The sequence below is a fragment of the Spermophilus citellus genome (assembly GCF_964194105.1).
Source record: "Spermophilus citellus genome assembly, chromosome: 4".
Lineage (NCBI taxonomy): Eukaryota > Metazoa > Chordata > Mammalia > Rodentia > Sciuridae > Spermophilus > Spermophilus citellus.
In genome coordinates this window covers 187179955-187189596 of record NC_138185.1, presented here as the reverse complement: position 1 = coordinate 187189596, position 9642 = coordinate 187179955, and positions in this window count along the sequence as shown.

The following is a 9642-nucleotide window of genomic DNA, read 5'->3' as shown; positions in this document are numbered from 1 at the left end:
TATAGTCATTTATTCCGGGATGAATTGCATACTCTCAAAAAATTCACAGGTTGAAATCCTAACTGTAATACCTCAGAAAGGGAGAAGAAGCTGCCTGTGTGCTGGAACATCTTTCAGGAAGCCTTGATATAGAGGTGATAGAGTACAGGAAGAAGGTTCAGAAGGGCCATTCTGAGTATCATCCCCAAACCCATGTGATATTCAGGATTTGCAGGACCCCATCAAGGTGAAGGGTCACTAGGACATTTCCAGGGATGAATGAAGTAAAGGTACTAAAGTCATGAAAACCACCTTCCACTATCTGTCTATCTACTTCCACTATCTTCCACTATATGCTTTGTTAGAGAGTCATCAGGGTTGGATTTTGACAGCCTCTGCTCCTTTGGATTTAGCTTGTCCAGCTATACGATCCTCAGTGGTGACCAGTTTCATCAAGATGTAGTTTCACACAACGGCCACTCCTTGATACTTTTATTTGCTTATTGCAAGTCAAACAGGGCAACATGGCAATCAAGATCCAAGAAGAGTATGTTGGCATCATACTGCCTGCTGGCTAGATGAACTCTGAATTGAGCATGTGGCTATCAAAGGAATGGGGTTGTCCATGGTCTGTGTAGTAGTGCATCACTCATTGCTCTCAGTCACATTGTTCTTGAAAAGGCAGTGGAGGAGTGCCTGTTTTTCAAATTGGGATCTGATCTGCCATCAATTTAGCCTATCTAGGAGAGTGTTGAGGTGCCTGACAGTCTACCTTGCCAAAGTTGTAGAGACACTGTACTAAACTTAGGCATAGTCTCCTGTCTGTATTATTGAGGTAGGTCAATGCCTTCGTTAATATCTTCAGCAGAACCCTGAGTCCTTTCTCAGAGCTATGGAACAGGTAGTTAGGTTGAGGTTCCTTCCAGCTGAAATAGGGAATGTTGAAATAGGGGATGTTGAAATAGGGAAACTCTTGAGCCAAGGTCAGGATCACATGATTGACTAGCAGTGTTCTCTTGGCTACAAACTCCAGATGTTATTTGAGATCTCTTGCACAGCTGCTTTCTATTTGAGGGCATGCACAATGTTAGGCACAATCCATGTGTACTTTTTTAGTTTTTGGTGCACCCTGGAGCTCTGAGTGCACCAAGGAGCCCTATTACTGCTCAGCTAGTGGCTGACAGTCTGCAATGGGCCTCAGCCCAGCCAGATGACTCAGATCACGACTCTACCACAGCTGCACCTATCCCTGTGTGGTTACATCCCTCTTTCTTTATTTATTTCTTCAAAAAGAGTGTTTTATCAAGTTGTGTGTACTCCTATTGTTTGCTTTTTCCTGCCTTGAGCTATATAAGAATGATGTCCCAGTAATGCAGAGTGTTCCAGTCTGCCTAAGCTCCAACCTATGTAAGAACATATTAAACTGAAAATATTGATTAGCTTCAGAGGCGTGGAGAAATTTGAATGTAATTCTCAAGAATTTGGAATTTTTGTGACTATGGAAAGTAACAGGAGTGTCTTAAACAGAACAATGACATTTCAAAGTCAGCCTCTGACATAGATTTATCAATAGTGTGAAAGAAAGGCTTAATGAAGAGAGACACCAGAGGCACAGAGGGTAGCTAAAACAGCATTACTCACCTTCAGCTTAATGTTGGAATTATCTTGTAATCTTTATAAAACACAGATGTCTGGGCACCCTTATTAAATGATTCTACTGAGTCCCAGAAATTGTGAGCCACTGAGCTACATATGAGGAAGCACTGACAGGAGTTTGTGATTGATTACACATGTGAGGGGCAGAAGTAAAAGATGATTCCAAGATATTAAGATTATTATCAAGTTTTCCCTGTGCTTCAACTACAGTCCACCCTTCATTTGTCATAACTTGGTTATCTTGGGGAGAATCTCTCTCTCTTTCTCCGTTCTCTCTTCATTGGCTAGCACTTCCACTATGATGTTGAGTAAGAATGGTGAGAGAGGACATGTCTTGCTCCCAATGCCTTTGGAAGAAGCAGGTAGCTTCTCATCATTAAGTATATCCTTAGCCGTAGAGTTTGGTGTGTGTGTGTGTGTGTGTGTGTGTGTGTGTGTGTGTGTGAATTCTCAATCAATTTCAGGAAGTTATTCTCTACTTCTAGTTTTTAAAGACTTTTAAAATTATGAATAGTTGTTAAAATTTTTTCAAAATTTTTTCTGCATGTATTGATTGATCATGATGTTTGTGCTGTATGGTTCTTTTTATACATGATTGTATTTTACTTGCTAATGTTTGAGGATTTTTGTACCTATTTTCATGAGAGTAATGGTCTATAATTTTCATTTTTGGCAGTCTTTGTCTGGTTTGGTATTCGGATGAAGCAGGCCTCATAGGATAAATTTAGAAGCTTCCTCTTATATTTACTGGAACAAGAGATTTGATATAATTCCTTCCTAAAGTGTTTGGTAGAATTCACCATTGAAACCATCTAGGTTCAGTGCTTTCACTTTTGGAAGGTAATTAATTATTCATTTTATTTCCATAATAAATATAGGCCTATTCAGTTTATCTAATTTTCCTTGTATTGAATTTTGATAGATTCTGTCTTTCAAGGAGTTGGACTTTTTCATCTAAGTTATAAAATTTATGGGCTAATAGTTGCTTATAATATTTCTCTATTACCTTTCCTTGTCCATGGGATTAGTGGTGATGGCCCATCTTTCATTTCTAATAGAAATTTCCCTCTCTTTTTTCATGGTTAGACTGGCTAAAGGTTTATCAAAGCTATTTATCTTTTTCAAAAAAAATCAGTCTTATTTTATTGGTATTCTTTACTAATTAATTTTCTGTTTTTAATTTCATTTATTTATGCTCTATTATTCATTATTTTCCTCTACTTGCTTTGGATTTAATTTGCTCTTCTTTTACCTGTTTCTTTTTTAGAAACTTACATTTTTTGCATTTAAATCTTTCTTCTTCCTAATGCAAGCTTCAATGCTATATATTTCCCTCTAAGTACTGCTTTTGTTACATCCGTGAATTTTTGATAAGGTAAGATTTTTTTCATTCTTAGCTAAATTTTATTGTACTGATATATGCTGAGAGAATGTAATATTTATTGAAATTCTATTTCTAGAGCAAATCTAATTTTTCTAAGTGGTCCTATTTTGAGGGGGTATTGAATTAAAAAGAAAACTTTTTTTTTTACTCAAACCTATAAGCCTAATCTACTTCAATAATTAGTTTCTATAAGTATATGCTTAGTGTCTAGTTAGTTGAGTCAGTTAAATGCTTCCTTTCTTTTATCATGTTTTTAAAGATCTTGGGGACAAATCTTCTTTCCTACAATGGAGTCTAGAATTGTTTGGACAGTTGAAGCCAGGCCTTTTAGATTTGGAGTTCTCCAGATCTTTTCTGGACTTGGCTAAGAATGGCCAGTCTAACTTTTTCTTGGAACTGGGTAGTGCCATTCTTGGGGATTCATTCAACCCAGTCTACTGAATCTGGCTACTGCTACAACCCATTATTATCTGGTCTCTTGCTTTGCTCAACATCTAGTATTTATCTGCAGCTGAACCAAATTCCACCTCACCTGTGGACTTTTCCAGCACTATGTCACATCTTCCACTCTGCTTTTAGTCTATGGAGCCACATTGGAGCCTGTATTGTGGAGTTATTTTGTCTCTCACCACATGGGCCCACACGTATCTAAATATCAATTCAGTTAAAATTCTTGTCTCAATGCAAAAGTTTGGGGTAATCTTGAGTGATGTCCAGGTTATGAAGCAGCTGAGAATGACTCTGAAGCATTAGTTCAGGTATTCTCTTGATTTCTATTCAGCGCTACCATGCTGCCTTTGTTCTGAACACCTTCATATTGGAATAATTCTGTTTCTTTCCAAATAGGATGTTGGGTAGGAACTTTAAATAGTTCAGGTGACTATTAATATCCATAGAACTTGTATCTCAGTGGTTTGTATAATGACAACACAGTGTAATATTTAAGAATATTTTAATAAACTTTTCTTAGTTCATGTGATAACTTGAATTCTTGCTGAAAAAAAAAAGGATGACCGGGAGCACATGTCTGAATACATGCTTCATCTTGCGTTTTCTTCTTTTTCCCACAATTAACTTGTGTCAGAAGGAGATTTATTCACAGTCCTATTCTGGGGATTATATTATATTAAATTCTAAGGCCAAGTTGATAGGCCTGTTTCTTAAAAAGAAAAAAAAAGTAAAAAAGAAAAAAAATTAAGCAAATCTTTCATTTCAAACCTACTTTAAAACTTGAAAAAAAATTCAAACATATTTTGGAATTAAAAAAATTATTTCAGGGGCTGGGGATGTAGCTCAAGCAGTAGCATGCTCGCCTAACATGCGTGAGGCACTGAGTTCAATTCTCAGCACCACATAAAAATAAAATAAAGATATTGTGTTCACCTAAAAAACTAAAAAATAAATAAAAAATTTATTTTAGATATAAGTTGAAATTCTCTATGCATTTCTGATACTAAAGTTCTTATTTCTTATTCATCCTTTTCTATTCATCCCCTTTACATCCTTCCTACAAACATCTCCTTTGGTTCTGTTGAAAGAGATCTTTTGCAGTGAAGTACAAAAGAGAAGAAAATACTAAAATATCTTAAAAAATTGAATCCTGCTTAAATAAGTGGATAAAAATACTAAAATGTATGTCTAATGGAAATTTTTAACTCCCTTACAGTCTAAATAGCAGAAGTACAAAAAAAGAAGCTTTGGCCATGTCCTTGCATATTTTTATGGGGTTGGTGAATGAACAATTTTATTCCCTAGCTTAGGCTTAAGTCACTTCACTATGATACACCACACTTCCATCTTAAACAAAACAAACAAACACACAAACAAAAACAACAAAAATATACTCAGAAATCAAACACTTTCTCCAATTTGTTTTAAAAAGAAAAAACTCTGAAAGTGGAAAAAAGTCATTTAACAATCAATTTATATTGGGGTAGAGATAGTGAACATGAGTATATTATAGAGACAGAAGATCTGAAGCTGAGTCCTAACTTTGCCACTCACAAGATGGATGGATTTAAAACAAATAATTCAATGTTTCCACACCAGTTTTCTCACCTGAAAAAATGGGGATAATTTATAAGTATTAAGTGAGTTTGAGTTTATCTCTGTGACACACTGAGGACATATTCTGGCACACAATAAGTTATTTATATCCAGATGTATATATCCATGTTTGCAATGACTATTAGTATAATATTGGAGATTTGAGAAAGGGTTACTAACTGTGAAATTATGCTAAAACAAGTTAAAGAGACTTTTTAAAATGATATTATTAAAGACTATGAGATATGAGACCTGAGACATGTCTCTAATTTTTTTGATATATGTTTGGTTTTAGAAAAATTTAGATCCAAGTCATTTGAGTAAACAGCTTATCATTTGTTTACTTCATCTACTTAAGAAATCCTGCTAAATCATAGCACTATGCACTAAATAATAAAGTTCTCTAAAGAGTAGAGTAAAATAATTGAGTACAGGCTTTGTAGTTTGAAGGCCTAAATGTGAATTCCTCTTTAACATCACAGAGGCCTAAGTTTCTCATCTATAAAGCAGAAACAAATTTAATCTACTTTCTTAATTATTTTAAGGATTCATTGGCATAACATACATAAAACACCCAGCAAGTACCTGTTCATATTAATTACTACATTAATACTGCCAATATAGAAATTGTAATAAATTTTATCAGAGAAAACCAGTCAAATGTAATTTTCCAAAAAAAAATTTTGTCCAAACTCAGAACTGAGAAAAATCTATGAAAAATTGAGTAAAAAATGATTAGACCCACATTTACAAACTCAATAAAAAGCTACCATACAGCAACATGGTTTTTCATGTATGGTACTCTTCATACGGCCAGTTTTACCTGTAGGTTAAGGAAATGCCCTTAAAGACCAGATTAAAATTTGGAATTTAGCTTTTTAAAGCAGGAGCCTAGCCCAGCTGGCATTCTGGGACTCCTTCCATCTTTGGTCTGACTGGATGATTCGGTGAAGTACATGCTGTTCTTGCATCAGAAGTAGCAATGTTAATTCCTTTATGCCAAATACTTTCGCAGGAGATCAGGCTGAGTTCCCTGGATGATTGCTTATTGCAAAGTCACTGAAGCAGCTGGTGGAAAAGTCCATGTTGATCCCTTTGAGACCTGTGCCTTTGGAAAACATTCTGAGTTTTTCTGCATTTAAGATGAACAAGTTTACATGGTACAAAACAACCAGGGAATTTCCATTCATTTTCAATGGCTTGCAGTAACTGCACAGATCACTCCTTAGCATCTTAGACTAAAGTTGACCATACACTGTTTCATCCAAGGAACACTTCTGAGGATGAAATGGTGCCTGAACAATAATTAGCTTGATATAATAGATGTAAACTGACCCATCCTAAGAAATTAAATTTGTGTAGTCACTCTATTAGGCTCCACTCTTTGACCCTGTTTTCTTGTTTAGCTCAATTCCAAATATGAATAGCCCAGCTTTCCTGCCTTCTGTTCACTGTGCAAGAATATCCCAGAAGAGTCTATAACACATCTTAGACGTGCTGGTCTCTGAAGGCCTGAAAGATAAGAAGCCAGATGTATGGAAGCCATTACCTGGGGGGCGAGTGTTTCAGGAACGGAAAACAGTAAGTGTAAAGGTACTCAGACATCAGGAGTGATCTCAGTGCATCACAAAAACAGAAATCATGTCTATGTGTAGAGGATGAGTGGAAGAGTGCTGAGGGGTGAGGTGGTGCATGGCTGTGCAGTCCATGGTACGGAATCTGAATGTTTTAATTTTAATTGCAGAAGAAAGCTATTCAACAATTTTAAGCAGGTGAATGGCATATTCTGACGTGTTCTCTAAAACTTCACTCTAGTTGTCAGGGGAGACTATGTCAGGGAAGACTATGTGGTGAGAGATAATAAATAGTTCAGGGCAATCAGATAAGACACTATTGTAGTATATCCCAGCAGGAGGTGTTGAAGACTTGAATTAGGATAGAGAGCATACCAAATGACCATATTCAAGAACTACATTGGGATAAATGCTCGCATGAATTGCTGCTGATTGGGTGTGAGTGGTGAGAAAAGGAAGAGAAGGTAACTTCTATATTTCCAGTTTGGGGGAATGGAATTCCAGCTAAGATGAGAAAGGCAGTGGGTGTGTGCAGGCACATGTAATGAGCACATGCTAGAAGGATGTCCAGGCCCCATTGCACAGTGCCTCCTCTACTGCATTTATCTCTGTAGTCTTAGGGATGCTCCCATACAAGTTCATGTTATAAAACTTACCAAACATGAAAGCAACCAAACTACCACCCATGTGTCTTTTCTCTCTCAAGCTTCTTTACCTTTTTCTTAATTCAAGGATTTATGGTGTGTCCATTTCTACACTTGTACCACAGTCTTCGTGGTTCAAACTGTTAACTAAATGTGAATCTAGATAATCTCTGTTTCTGTTTGTCTCTCTCTCTGTGTCTGTCATGGACATGTGTACTCACATGCATACACCTATCTTTAACATTGTTTTTATTCACAAACAATGAGAATTATTTCTTCAGGTAATAGGTTTTCCATTTCCAGAGTCTATATACAACCATTCCAATTGAAGACATCTCAGTTGTTTAATTAAAGGTTCTAAACTCAATTTCATGTTCAATCATGTTTTTAAAAAATTGATCTTATTGATTGTATTAATATACGATCTCTGTCAGTTGTTACTTTCACATTGCCTCATTAGCTCTTTCTTGCTCACTTTTGGTGCATTCTAAATAAGAATTTCTTAATCCTATTCTGGTGAAGATTATTCCATTTTCATCCTCACCTTCCTCACTACAGAACTCTGACTTGTGGGGGTTGGCAACATAATCAGTGAAAAACTACAAGAGCGGCCTCCTTTGAAGTTAGCAGCACCGTATGGTTCAAAGACTGTACCTGGAAATCATAGGATGAAATTTTCAGGAAAGCTTCTCAAAAAGGAGAGAGAAGATGGCACAGTCTTTCCTGTTTTTGTGACCTGGAATATAGTTCCAATGCTATCTTGTGGCTGAAGATACATTGAGATTTTGAGTTCTAGAGCATCACATTTAAATCATGGAACTGGAAAAAGGAGGACCTGGATATTGATGATAGTTTGGAGTTCCCAATTTGTAGCTTTTAGGACTGAAATTCTTTCTAGTTTAGGTGTGTTCTGTAAAGATCATTTGCCAACTGATGATCTACTCTAGCTCTTCTCAAAACCAAATTAATTTCTATTCTTCTAATGAAATCTTTAATGTATGAAAATAAAAGTCCATTATCTGCAAATTGTATGTGTGTTTTTGCTGTGAGCCTTGCTGTATGCCATTTTGCTTGCCTGTATGTCTCCATCCCTAGACAGAGAACCCAGAAGGGCAGGTGCTACGCTTTATTTAGTCTTTTGAGTGTCAACCAAACTCTGAAAGTGCCTTGTACATAGAAGGCATTCACTGTTTGAATGATATTTAATTCCCTCTGGTAAGTTCATTTAGTCCCTCTACTTTCCATTAAATAGTGCTTGATTACTTCAAAACTTGTCCTAACACTAATTTTCTCTGGAAAGTTTTCCATGTTAAATCTTACCTGATTTGGCTTATGTCTCCACTTGACATTTTCTTGTATTAACTCTAGTTAATAAAAATTGTTCATCGAAGTCATCTTGGTATACATCCTGGTTCTCCAATACAGGCTCAAATGCTGTGTGAGCAGGAATCCTGCACATCCTCTCTCATTATTGGACTACTTCCATATAATATCTGATGTAGCATTCTATTATGAAGTAGAAGCTAATACTGTTGACAAAATCAAACTTAGAAAGTCACTAGGGTTAATTTTCTCTCTGATATTATAATTTTTTTCCCCAAAGGAATAGCTTCTCATAAGAAGAATCATTTAGTTTAATACTATAGTTTTAATTTCCAAATATTTCAACAAAAGTACCATCTATGAATGTGAATAAAGATACAGTTTCATTCTAAGTATAATATCTATGGTACTATTATTGGTTATAATGAGATAAATATATATGTATACCCTATGTAAATATTTATCATGCTCTTGTTGTTATAAAATTTTGGGCTAGGGATGTGGCTCAAGTGGTAGTGCGCTTGTCTTGCATGATTCTCAGCACCACATAAAAAAATAAAATGAAGATATTGTGTCCACCTAACACTAAAAAATAAATATTTAAAGAAAAAAATTTCCCAGCTTACGTCATCTGTGCTATGACACTTATATTAATTGGAATGCTTAGTTTTTGCATGAAGACTAAAAAAAATTGAATAGAGTCTTGCGTTTGATATTCAGAAATAAAGCAACTTTAAAAAGAAAGCAGTGGAAGAATGAGAAAAGCTGAACATGCATAAATCATTCATTTTGTTCAGTATGCTCACAAAAACACTATGATCTGCAGTACCCTTTATTCACAGACAATTGATCATTAACTTATTTTAACTTTCTGAAGTTACTTGAACTAAGGGCAGCCACAGCTTTCAGTACGTTACAGTATGTATCTAATTCACTGGTTTGAATGTTTTTGAGTGAAAAGGTGTATCGCACAGGCAGAATAAAGGAAATTGAGGGAACAAGACATCATTTCCACTTAAGAAAAATCTAAAGGTTA